The 12574-nt window shown below is 39.0% G+C and overlaps 1 protein-coding gene across 5 annotated transcripts in view; it reads right to left on the bottom strand.

Moving 5' to 3' along the window:
• RBMS3 (RNA binding motif single stranded interacting protein 3) overlaps nucleotides 1-12574 on the bottom strand; it is a 443527-nt gene that overhangs the window by 373278 nt on the left and 57675 nt on the right. The window lies entirely within an intron of this gene.

The raw sequence follows: 12574 nt of genomic DNA, 5'->3' as shown, positions 1-12574 counted from the left end.
AAACTGCCCCCAGGAGCTTCTGAACAGCCTGACCAAAGAGACACTCCCAAATTGTCTCTCCATCACTGCAGTTACTCTAAGGCAGACGCAAAAAAAAAAAAAGAAGAAAAAAGTGTCTGAAGGCTGTTAGCATGTAATTTTGCATACCTCATGGCTGCTATTTCAGAAACAGTTTTCAGATGAGTAATTTGGCGAGATTCACTGTTTGCAAACTGCATACTTGGTCTAAAGAGCACTTACAGTGATGTCTATAGCACCAATGTTCAGGCCACAGATCTCTGTTTACCCTGATTTTCAGACCACCCAATCTGCCTGCTTCCTCACAGTGCTGATTATTACTTACTCTTATAAAACTTCCACTAATGGCTATTCTGATACAAGGACTTGTTTTTTTTGGTTTTTTTTGTTTTCCTTTTTTAGAAATAAAGGGAGGGGGGAAAGTAATAATGTTAAAAGAAGTAAAGCCTAAACTAGAAAAGTTCATGTCCTGTCATTCACCATCTAGGAGAGCTGTGAGGAGCAGTGCCGTACAAAAAGACAAGTTCTCTAACTGGCAGGTCTCCACCAGCCTTTACAATTAACAAGCTAGCTCATTGTCTGGGTTGTTATCTAAATTACAGTCTAGGCATTTTCTGCTAATATATTTTCTGATTTTAAAACACTATACTGTACAGTACCTAGTACAAAGGCGTCCTTCTCTAATTCTATTTAAATCTCTATTTTCCTGTTTTAAAAATTAATTACTGTAACCATAGCCCTAAGCAAAGTAAAGGAGAAGGGGAAAAAGGAAGAGAATGTACTTTAGCAAGGAGGGAAGGGAGTTCAGGTGTTGGAGTTTTCTTTGAAGCAGAGGCAATAAAAACTCACTACTTTTAAAAGGACTTAAAATCTATTTTTGGTCCCATCATATTTGTTTTATCAGCATTCAACAACAGCAACAGGCAACTGACAGAAAGATCAGTCCTTTATTATGAGCTATCTGAATCATTGAGTTCTTGTCTTCTGTTTTTTTATTCTTAATTCCAGTACATACATTTATATCTTCACTTTCTTTTCTTCTTTTTTTTTATATCTAATTCCAGTAGAAAGAAAATTACTATGAAACTTTTTAAAAGGGATCATATAGCAGGGGATACAAAATAATAAATGTTAAGCATCATCACAAAAACATGTTCTATTATGTTTATTCTACTTATAAGATAAAATGCACAAAACTTGGGAAACATATACTAAGCATTTTACTAAAACTTATAAACAGGTGTCTTTGGATCAGTCCTCCTAAAAACAAGCACTTTTTCTGGTTTTACTTAACTTTTGTTTCTTGAGATTTCCCTCCCAAGTCATCTTTTTGTATGTGTAAATCTTGCACATCTAGGCAGGTATGCTTTTATGATTTTCAGCTGTTACTTGTTATTTCAAACACTGGAACTGCTTTTAAAACATGTTGACAATAATTACATATATCCCATACTCTCCTTTTGGCCAACAGGAAAAAGGATTAGGGCAAAATGGAACCTGCTTCATTAGTTGATTTTTTTATTTTGCATTTGTGGAGCCTGTAAAAATAATGTTTCACTCCAAATTAAGAAAACACAGCTTCCTTCCATTCCAGAAAACAGAAAAGCAGCAAGGCTTTTCTCATCACGTATGTCATCAGCAATATTACTTCTGTAACTAAAGGCAATGTAAAACAAAAAAAGAGTTTGCCATAACTTTTAATGGTGAAATTATAGGACAGCCCATCAATAAATCTGTTAAAGAAAATCAGCAATAATTACAAACCATTGAACAACTATAAACAAGATTTCCATAATATCTTTGATATTTGCTTTTCAGCACAGGGTTTTGCTGGTGCCACTTGCCAAATCTGGATGAGATTATTTAAACTGGAGAGCAACAAAGATAAAGCTTCTTTTTTTGACCAAGAAAGACTACAGATAAAGGAGAAATTTCTCAAAATTTACTTCACCCTTTTACTGAATGGTGGTCCTGACACACTAAATCATTACATTACGGGAAAACACAGTGAAGGCTGAAAACCTTCTTTAGAAGATACCTACCAGCAAGTTGGTGTTTACCAAGGAATTAATTTTCAATTAAAATAAAGTACTACTTGAAATTGTAGAGATTAATTCAGATGATTCAGTACCCCAGTAAAGAAAACGGATTTGGTTTTGCTGAATGTTTTACATTTCTCAAGGGATGGGGTGCAGTAACAATAGTATTCCCTCTATAGGTGCAGTCACGCCTAATTTAACACGCTTGTGGGTTGGGCTGTTTTTCTCATGCAGACTTCACTGAGACATTTATAATGTAAGGAAGTTAAGACAAACCCTCTCACTACTGAATGTATTCAGGTAGTTCCTTATTATTTTTGAAAATTGTTCCATCCTCACTTTTCCCAAGCAGTATTTATTGCTAAGACACGTTACCATGCCCTTGCTTATGTTCCCCACAGCCAGACAGTATAGATGCCTGCAAACAGTACAGACAGCAAACCCTGAGCATCAGCAGCAGGCTGACACCAGTGAGGTATAAACTGCAGCAACTTTTAGTCTGCTCCATATGGCACCTGGAACAAAACCAGTCCTCTGATGGAAAGCTGTCACTGGTGTCAAGCAAATCTGACCCATCCTTTCAGCTCAATACCAGCAAAAGCACAGAGCCGCTTTGGGATCAATAACTTAAAAAGCTGTTTGCTCTGATTTGTAATCCAAACAAGTATGTGGGAGACAAAGAACTGGAGGATTGAGCCCAAAGTCAGTACTTCTGACTTTATGCTTCCAGAAATATGTCTTAGCCATGCATTTTAACGATTAGCCTTTAAAATACCCACATTTTGAAGGTTAAACATATATAAATTGTAAACAGACCACAGCACAGACTCAACACAGGGTTTGAACATGAAGCATTAATATTTATTCACAGTGCAAGGCTTTTATGTGAAAAAATAATGCCTTTTCTTAGCTGAAACATGTTTTAAGGTTCATCTTCTCTGAGTAAAGCATCAAAATGCAGTGTGACAGATAAAAATCCAGCACATACCATGTCCATATTCATATATAAAAAGATATTTTCAATCTTTCAATTCAAAGACCAGCAATAAAAAATCCCTCTCATATTCTTAGGATGCTAAATAATCATTTCATCCATGTCTCAGTTATTGACTTACAAAGACATGACTTGCCTTTGCTCTGTAGTTTTTATATATAAACAAACTGAGGACAACTCATTGTTACGGAAGTCAGTGGGATTGTCAGCTTCTTTACAAAAAAAAAAAAAAAAGTAAGCTAGATGCAGCTGGCTCACAACTCTGGAAAAATATTGAAGATGACAGAAAGAGTATGATGTTTTGGCTCTTCTGCAGCCATTATGATATTGAGCAATATGCTGCAAAGAGCTATTGCAGTAAAGTGCTGCAAGACCACCTCCTTGCTGAATAAAGGTCATGCAAGGACTCCGTTGAATACTCTGAGCTGTATTGCTACGTCTGCATCTTCCAAGTTATAATTTTTATGCATCTTTCCATCATGAATTTTGCACTCTTCACATACTGACAGAAATTCTGTGTTGGTGAATAAGATCTTCCAATTCCAAACATCACCAAAAACCTAAATTATTTGTTTCATTTTTACCATCAAAACCATAGTAGCTGTTTGGCTCATAATAGTTTGAAGAGCTTTTCATGATCCCTACCATACAGTGGAGACACAGAGGTGTCATTCTTGCCCTGAAACAAAAGGATATTGCTCTTTTTCAGGGAGTGTGCTGGTTATCACAAAGATCTCTACCCATCTGTCCCCACTGCGGCAGTTGGTGGCGGTGGCCAGATGTACAGAATGAGCCCTACAAGGACAGATGTACAGAAAGAGCCCTGCCTATGTGACAGGTCCTGACAGCCACCCAGCACCCGCCTGGCCCGTGTGCTGCTGCCCAATACCCAACACCCATCGCTAGCCTGGGACACAAGGAGGTTTCCCTCTAAACTGTTTTATTTCCATTATGTTATCTCATGGCATTTTATATATAAATATATCATGTACATATTATATAGATCGTGTATATTTGTGCCTACATAATGTATACAATATATATACACACACATTGTAGGGAACATACATCAGCAGAAGTATCTTTTATTGCAGAGATTGCTTCAGTCAATCTAATAGCTGACACAGTAAAACAATTTTACAATGTGTACTCTCTCCCATATTTTATTTTTTCAGAAGGGGAAAGGAAAGAAGAGACTGGAATTTCTCCCTCTAGTTACTCAGACCACAGAATCAATGTAATTCTGCTGTCTTCATTACATTATTTTTTCCCCAGAAACCATAATACTACAAAAAGATTAAATTAAATAATACTCTAAAAAAAAATAATCAAGCAAGCAGTTCTTTAATTTCATTTCAATACCATCTTGTTCTTCCAACAGACTCTCAGATGTGCAGGAAATGGCTTAATGATGTGCCTTTATTAAAGGGAAGTGCTGAGGTATCTCTGCAGGTTGTTCCCATCCCCCAAAAGTTTGCACAGCAACAACTCTGAGAATACATATCTGCCATCAAAAAATGTCTTCATCAGAGCCTCCTTTTATCACAGAATCTGCAACAAAAACAGCACTTGAAGGACATAATCATCTCTACTCACAGTACCTCCTGAACTGTAAACACAGTTTAAAAACTGCACGCCATGGAGCTCAGGCGTGTTATCTAATCCTTTAGAAACTCTATCCTACTGCAAACACAGGGAGCAGCAATGCCAGCCACACAATGTGCTTCCACTTACTGACCCACTCCCTTTCCACAGGCACACAGACACCATCCCTCTCCACCCGGCACAGAAATGCTAGCACAGCTCTCATGGCCAAAACACTCGGGGCCTCACCTGGGAAGCAAATCCAGCCCTGTCTGTCACCCTCCTAACACCCCCAGATGTAACAACGAGTGCAACTGTGCATTATAGGCTGTTGTCTAGAGTTATATTTCCTCAACCTTGCCTGCACCCCTCCAGCACTACAGCTGAAAAACAGCATGAAAGGAGTGGGGTTTTTTAGTGTAGTAGCTGGGGCTGCTGAGTTTACTCTGGCTGGTGGCGTGTTTGAAACACTACCTACCTGAGCAAGTGTTGCAACACTCTGGCCACACTTTGTTAGCAAAGCAGCCAAACAGCTCGGGTGACTTTGCAACTGCCTTGCAGGGCAGCACTGCAACAGTACAGGCTTTGACAGCCAGACCTGTCATAACAAGGAGGAAACAGATATTTTTCTTTTTTTTTTTTTTAATCTTCATTTAGTCTGAACAAGGTAATTTGATCTAACTAGAAAGCCATTCTTTTATTTTCTTGTTAATAGTGCTGAAGACTTTTGGCAGCACAAGTGAGCACAGGCCTCGCTCAAAGTGGCCTTGGGAACAGCAAGAAATGCTTGGTACCTGTTTCAGAGCTTTGTGTGGCTGGGGAAGGAGCAGCCCTCCATACATCATCTTTCCAGTGACCATTATGGAGCCAGAGTCTCAGTCATAGCACCAACATTACCCTAACTTGTAATGGAATACAGCTTCTTCAAAACAAACAGCAACTGGTAGATGAATAATTCTGGGCAAGACAACAACTGAAGGGTGTGGGCTTTGCCCCGTGCCCCAAATCGTACCAGATCAAACTGCACCTGAACAAGCTCTTGCTTTTGTAAATCCTAGTGCTGTGAGAAGTCTGTGGTTTTTCTGAAGGGTAAGAAGAGCTAGTATTTTTCTGTCCCCATACTTTCCGAGCAAATTAGATGCAGTAGTTTCACTAAGGAGTATATGACATTTTATAAAAGCTGTTGCCCATTTCTGCCTCTGCTAATCTCTGTCCAAACACTCTATATTGCATTTGAAGTGCTGAACCAGAGAGCATTTAAGTCCTAACTTGCACTGATTGTTAAAATCTGCCCACAGAGAAAGAGGAATCCTCCTCTACAGATCAATTTACATGACCATCATGGCACTGAGGTCAAAGACACAAGAACAATCTTCTGCCATGCAGCTACCCCGTAGGACCTGAAGGAGTTCTCCCAGTGAAATCAGCTTTGCCATTGGAAACACACGGGACCCTGCTTTGGATGATCAGAGACTCAAAAACTACATTTCAAAATCACACATGCAACAGATGAACATGCAAAGGTTTATCATTTACCTCTTCTATTTCTTAGACAGCACTTGTTTAGAAAAAATTAGATGTATTTTTGTTACGGGTTAGCTATACTGTAGGTGATAATTTAGGTCCAACAGTACCGATCAGCTTCATCCAGCTGCTCTCTAGCATCACAGATCGTGTACTCACCAAGCACAGCTTCAATACCAAATCATTCTCCACACAACTACTTCAACCATCCCTATAAAGTTTACAAGATCTGAGACAAAAATGAACATCTATACAGGTATGAAAATTAGAGCACAAGATAATGTATCCCTGTGCCTAAAATTATACACTGTAAGAGAATTCCTATATCGTGCCTGGATTAATTACTTGCTCCAGTACAGGACAATTTTTACAGGATTAGCATGCATTAGTCTAACAAAGGGCTATGAAATTTTTTTGCTTGCTTCAAGCCAAACGTGATTTCTAAACACCCCTGAAAGCCACACACAAAGCTAGACCTTAGCAGCACCCACACAGAGATGTAAGTCATGTTGCATTAGACCCTACGAAGTGAAATTACAGCCCACATCCAGAACACAGATTGTGTCCTAGCAGGCCAGATGTTGCATGCATGATTAACTACCAGCCTTCTAGGGGAATGCGACGAGCATACTTGTGCACGTCCTCTACTCGGACTGTCCCTGAAAATATTTTTTTTCTTTTTTTTTCTACCTTGTGAAACAGAGTTCAGCTGCATTTCACGCAGATTTTAGGCACTGTTTGGTTCCCGTTGTCATCACCAGTGGGTAGACTGATCCATGGAAAGGAAAGGCAGTCCCAGCTCACAGGAAGCAGCAGCTGCCCTGCAAGTATCCTCTCTGGAGCTTTCTTGGGAACTATGCACTGCTGTGCACCCAACATGCACTCTTAGGCTCAGTCAAATCTACATCATGACCTTAAAGCAAGGATTAATCACAAACACAGGGAAGAGATACCTGTCCAAAGGCACTGCTGCATTCACTACCTACAGAAAGACATCACAACTGATTTTCAAATAAGAGATGGGGATGGAAAGCCAAGGGAACAAAAAAGGGGAAGATTTTCCACCAAAAAAAACTGCTTTGGGGATCTGGACTATGAAACACACTTAGCAAGGAAGAATGAGTGATTCTTCACTGGCCTTCACTCTAGAGGCACTCAAAATTAAAAAACACAAAGATGCTAATCTGACATTTCAAGAGTTTTTTAAAATTTCTTTTTTTATTATTCTTTCTGTGTAGTAAAAAAGTTTAGACAGCACATGTTTAAAAATGAAGAGCAGAGTTCTTAAAGGTTTTGATGACATAGGGTATTAGCAAAGACCTTACAAATCACACCTGGCTGAAAAGACTAACAAAGACCTTAGAGAAAACAAATTCACATTTTGTAAGACAGTCTGAAGACATTCTATCTGTATTTATCTTATTAGCATCAAGCAGCTGACACTACCATGAACACTGCAATGCAAAGGTATTGTGAATCTGCACCATTCATAAGTGTTTCTATTATACAGCTGAGCATCAGGGGGAGGAGGAGATTTTTCTGCTTCCTAATTAGCTGTCAAGTGACACAGTTCTTTTTATTGTCTGCAACAGCATTTTGGGAAATGTTTCCTCACTACATTAGGTCACACAACCCATGCAAAGCCAAATGCATAGTTACTACCACGGGATCTGAAGGCGCTTTAGTTTTCACCCAGACTACTTATTCTGCTCTTGTTTGCCAGCTACCTTTAATCTCCTCCACATCTCACTCCTTGTTGGTCTGCTCCCCACCTTACCCCCAGTAAAAATAAGATTAATTTTTTCTTGAACTCTTAATCTAGATTGGCAAAAGCATTTTTTCAACTCTTTGTCCAATAGTTCTCCACTGTCATTTTGCAGATGTTCCACTGAATTTACTGAAATTTTAAAGCTTGACAGGAAAAAAAAAATTTTATCAGCATATACTTCAAATATTAGGCAGGACATCTAAGAAGCTACTAGATTCACATCAAATTTTGTTTCCTTGAGGGGGAAAAAAAATTTAAAACTGTGTTTCTGCTTCACTCCAGACATCAGGGTAATACCCATGTCTTTTTTGGTTACTTTACTTAGTTCTAAAGTATTGTTTGAAACTGATGCTTCAACGTCTTTAAAAAGCATTAAACCCGTTCTGCTCATGGGTTTAATGTACCAATTTGTGCCAATTTCTTGAACTAAACTGATCAAAACTTAGCTGCACCAGTAGGTCACTGAAAAATACGCCTCTGTCTAGGAGCTTTCTGCACTACCCAGGAATACCTCAAACAAGACTGCAGCTCAGAAACTCACCACTAGCTGAGTAGCATCATGAACCCTTTCAGCTCCTGCCTTGCATTTCGTGATCATTTATACTTCTGCACGAGTTTTGATTATAGCTCAGCCAATATTAGACAAAAAAGTAATTAACCATAAGTGTATTCATTACAGGCATACACCCATGAACTGCAACATGAACATCAACTGTGATTCCCTAAGTGAAGGAGTCCCTCAAGGCTCAATTATTTGCCACTTTTTGCTCCATTTCAGATGTTAGCAGCCCTACTCTCCTAAATGGGTAATAACTACCAATAACCATTTACAAGCAGCAATTAAGAGTTTTAAACCAATACCAATGACTTCTCTCAAAACTGGGACCAAGCTTTGCTTTTTTTTTTCCAATTTCCTAGATAATTATCTCAGTACTATCCATTTCCCACATACTATACTGAATCACTATATTTCACAACATACACCTAGATGTTTATTGAAAATCCCTGGCTTGTAACAATCAGTGTCAATAACTGATACTGAAAGTATTGATACAGGTGAATTTTTCTCTATAGCATAGATCCAAGAATGGTGATTAACTTTGGATGAGACCATGTTAATTCACAATATCTGTTTATATCCAAGTACAGCAGACAAACCAGGTTGAATAAGCTCTCAGAGCCCCACTTTTTCTGAAACCAACTTCTACGCCTTCTCTATAATTGAGCTTAGCATGCCAACATAATTCTAGGAGATACCGGAAGAAATCAGTATCACATAATGATGTATCATGTGTTAGATGTCTATTGCAGATTCCTGTGACCACTCTTGTGCAGCTTCCATGCTCCTAAACTCAGCTATTAGCTGCACACACCCATCTGAGACAGGAAACAACACAAAACACCCCAAACGAAACACGACCTGTCCCAGCACACTCAGAAACTGATTAGCCAAACCAGAGCCTGATAACACACTCTGGATGTTGACAAAACATCCAAATGTCTGACAGCCTACAAAAAGGAAAACTCAGAAAACTTCCAGCAGAGGCGTCTGAGCTGATCACAGCAGCGAGACTCTCATTTCACACCACAGCAGGAGCGAGCAGAAGCCACAGAGCTCTCAGCACCAGAGACCAGCAGAATTACCCTGAGTGATGAAATACAATGTCAGGAGTTTCAAAGTCTTTATCAACACCCTTTAAAAATATTTCCTTTGTTATCTAGATTTTTTTTTCCCCTCTATCCTTTTACCCTGAAGAGAATGGCACTTTGCATTCTAACTTATTCATTAATTAATGATGGTTTGACTCTCATAATTTCTGTTAACCAGTTTTATATACGACGTAGATATTTCCATCAATTTAAAGAAAGTAGTGGATAGGTACTCCAGGGAGTAGTGCAAACATTCCACATGTAAGGAGTGAATAATGTAACCTGTTTACAGTCCTTTTATTTAGGATTCATTTTAGAAGGAAAACCCTACTCCTCAAACTTTTTTAAGTGACTTTTTTTAAACCCTTTTGTACCACCTGCATCTCTCCTTCCCAAGGTTACACAGCTTGTGGCAAAGCATACATATGGAAGCAGAGTAAGAGAAGTCCTTTCACCATTATTAGCCTGAAACCTAGGCAAGTGCCAGATCCAAGAAAAATAAAATTAAATAATCTATATTTTTAATTGCATGTTCACCTCCTTTTTTTCTTGTGTTTTTTTTTATTGGTTTTGCTTTTCTTTTTAAAACAAGTCCTCTATTTGAAAAGAACAACAACAACAAAAAAAAAAGCCCAAACAAAACAAAACAACCCACAACATAAAATAATACAGAGGTTAGACACAGTGCCTGGTGAGTTGTTGTTTTTTTTCCCTACTATGATACTTGTATACTTTAGTGAGAACAGGAGACAGAAAAAAAAAAAAAAAGGAGAGTATAATATATTCATCTTTCTTCAGAGTCACATGAAGATGTACTTGGATAAGGCTAAGGGAAAAAAGGAATAGAAGTGATGTCTTTTTTACAGTGCAAACTTTCAAATGCATACTACATTAAAATCAAGTATCTAAATGTAGCATCTGTAGCAGTAAACAAAAAACCAGAGATCCAGCTAACAAGGTGTTGTTATTGCCGTGATCTCCGATGCTGAGCTTGTGCTGCCTGAAAACAATGAAAATTACAACTCATAAGCTGCAGCAGTCAGACCTCTCAAGAATGTTGATACCTCTCTCTCAGAGTGTCATCAGCTCCTGACAGCCAGATGCAGACAGGCAAGGTAAAACGTTTCAATATGTGCATCCCTCTGGTCTGGCTGCAGTGCAATGTACGACTTCAAACAGCCCTCAGTAAACAGTCTTCTCATCACTCCAGCCTGGGCTGAATTTTAATCAGGGTCCTTTAAATGCCATTGAGCAAATCCATATACTATGGATTGTTTCTTGCATGCCTCTGGCCAACCACTATTTGGAGGGTCATTTATTATTTTTAGAAAACCAAAACAATCCGAAGTTACAGTACATATCACAGCACATCTCAAGGCAGAGTGTAGTTATTTCTGGACATTTCATATTGCATGTAAATGAAGCTTTTAATTATTCCTTTAACGTGACATAGTGGATGCATCCATCTGTTAGCCACAAGAGAAGAGGAGCTAGGTTTATCTCACGATACAATAGCAGTTAAGTAAGCAGTTAAGGCCACTCAGATGTAAAACTTGGATTCAAAACTTCACATATTGTGCACTAAAGGCAAGCAAAAGACAGAAATATGGGAAGAGCTCCCAACTGTAATAGTAGCAATAAAGAGCGTACAACTCAGAAGGGATGCTACATATGATGAAAACACTAAGCCTGCTCATAAACTACTTTTTTTTTTTTTTTTTTTTTTTTTGTGCAAACCTGTCCCAGGGAAGGTTAGGCTCTGTGCATCAATTATCAAACCAGGAGTTTGTCCCTAGGAGAACTACAAGCTCAGCAAAAACTCATTAGAAAGTGCATGTGTGCGGGGGTGGGGGGGGAAATGTGGTCATTATTTGACTGCTCTGTTCTGCAAAGAACTGTATTAGGGAGGCGTAAGCCAGCAGAGTGCTGACTGCTACAGTTCTTTCTATCTCCCATAGATAAGTCAATTAATCAAACTTTGCTTACTACCTGTCAAAAGCCTGTGCCTGTCCTCTTGTTGAAATACAGAAGGAATGCAGGGGCACTTCCTCCACCTGCAGGTTCTCTCTTGCTTAAGGAGTGGTTCCAGTCATTTCGAGAAAACATTATTTTGTCCTGTTAAACAGCTTTAGGAAAATTCTCTTCTCTGTCTTTCTTGCAAGCAGAGCAGCTGACAAGCAGGGAGGGAAGACTTTCACCCAAAGAGAGGAGTGGCACTTAGCACAGCATCTGGGTGCAGCCTTTAAAACCATTGTAGCACTGCTGACACCCTCCTCCTGTCCAGGGCTTGGTTTGGGCCAGGCACCAACATGGGCATCATCCCTTGGCTTCACAACTGTCCATTTGAGTTTGAATTTCAGACTGAATGGGCAGTCTCAGGACCAGCAATCCACATAGCTCTGCCGGCTCAGAGGAGGAGAGCAAAAGTCTTTCAAGAAATGCATGTCTGGGAAAAATACTTCCTTTGCATTTATGTCAGGCCACCATGATACAATCAGGGCAGCAATGTGAGATGAGATGATGTTTCTCTTCTGCCATAACAATTACAGGCATTACTTCCATTATGGGAAACGTTTGAGAATATTCTTAATTGGAGACTCAATAAACATTCTTTAAGAAATGATGCCATGTCCTCTTCACAGGAACAGGGAAAAAAAGAGGAAGAATTTTCTCTTACAAATTGAAAAGCCTGAGGAGCTGGATTCGTACACATCTGGAATTCAGACAATTTTTAAGTGGTCTCTATAGTTCTTGAAAGGTATCTTAAAAGATGGGATGTTTCCCTAGGACTTTGTAGAAGAAAAATAGAGTGCCACAGAGGCTGGTTTTTATCCAGATTTGAGGAAGATGTGAAAAAAGGCTACATATATAAATCCTAGAAGACCTATGTCAGGGAAAACAAATGGAGGACAAGGACATTATTGCTATTGCTCACCCAGGCCAAAATGAGCCCAGGAATCTGGGCAAACAGTCACCACATGATGAATTGAGAGTCCA

The sequence above is a fragment of the Onychostruthus taczanowskii genome, unplaced genomic scaffold, assembly GCF_017590055.1.
Source record: "Onychostruthus taczanowskii isolate IOZ18803 unplaced genomic scaffold, ASM1759005v1 scaffold28, whole genome shotgun sequence".
NCBI classification, from domain to species: Eukaryota; Metazoa; Chordata; class Aves; order Passeriformes; family Passeridae; genus Onychostruthus; species Onychostruthus taczanowskii.
Note: the sequence above shows the minus strand (reverse complement) of the source record. Positions and strands in the feature narration are given on the sequence as shown.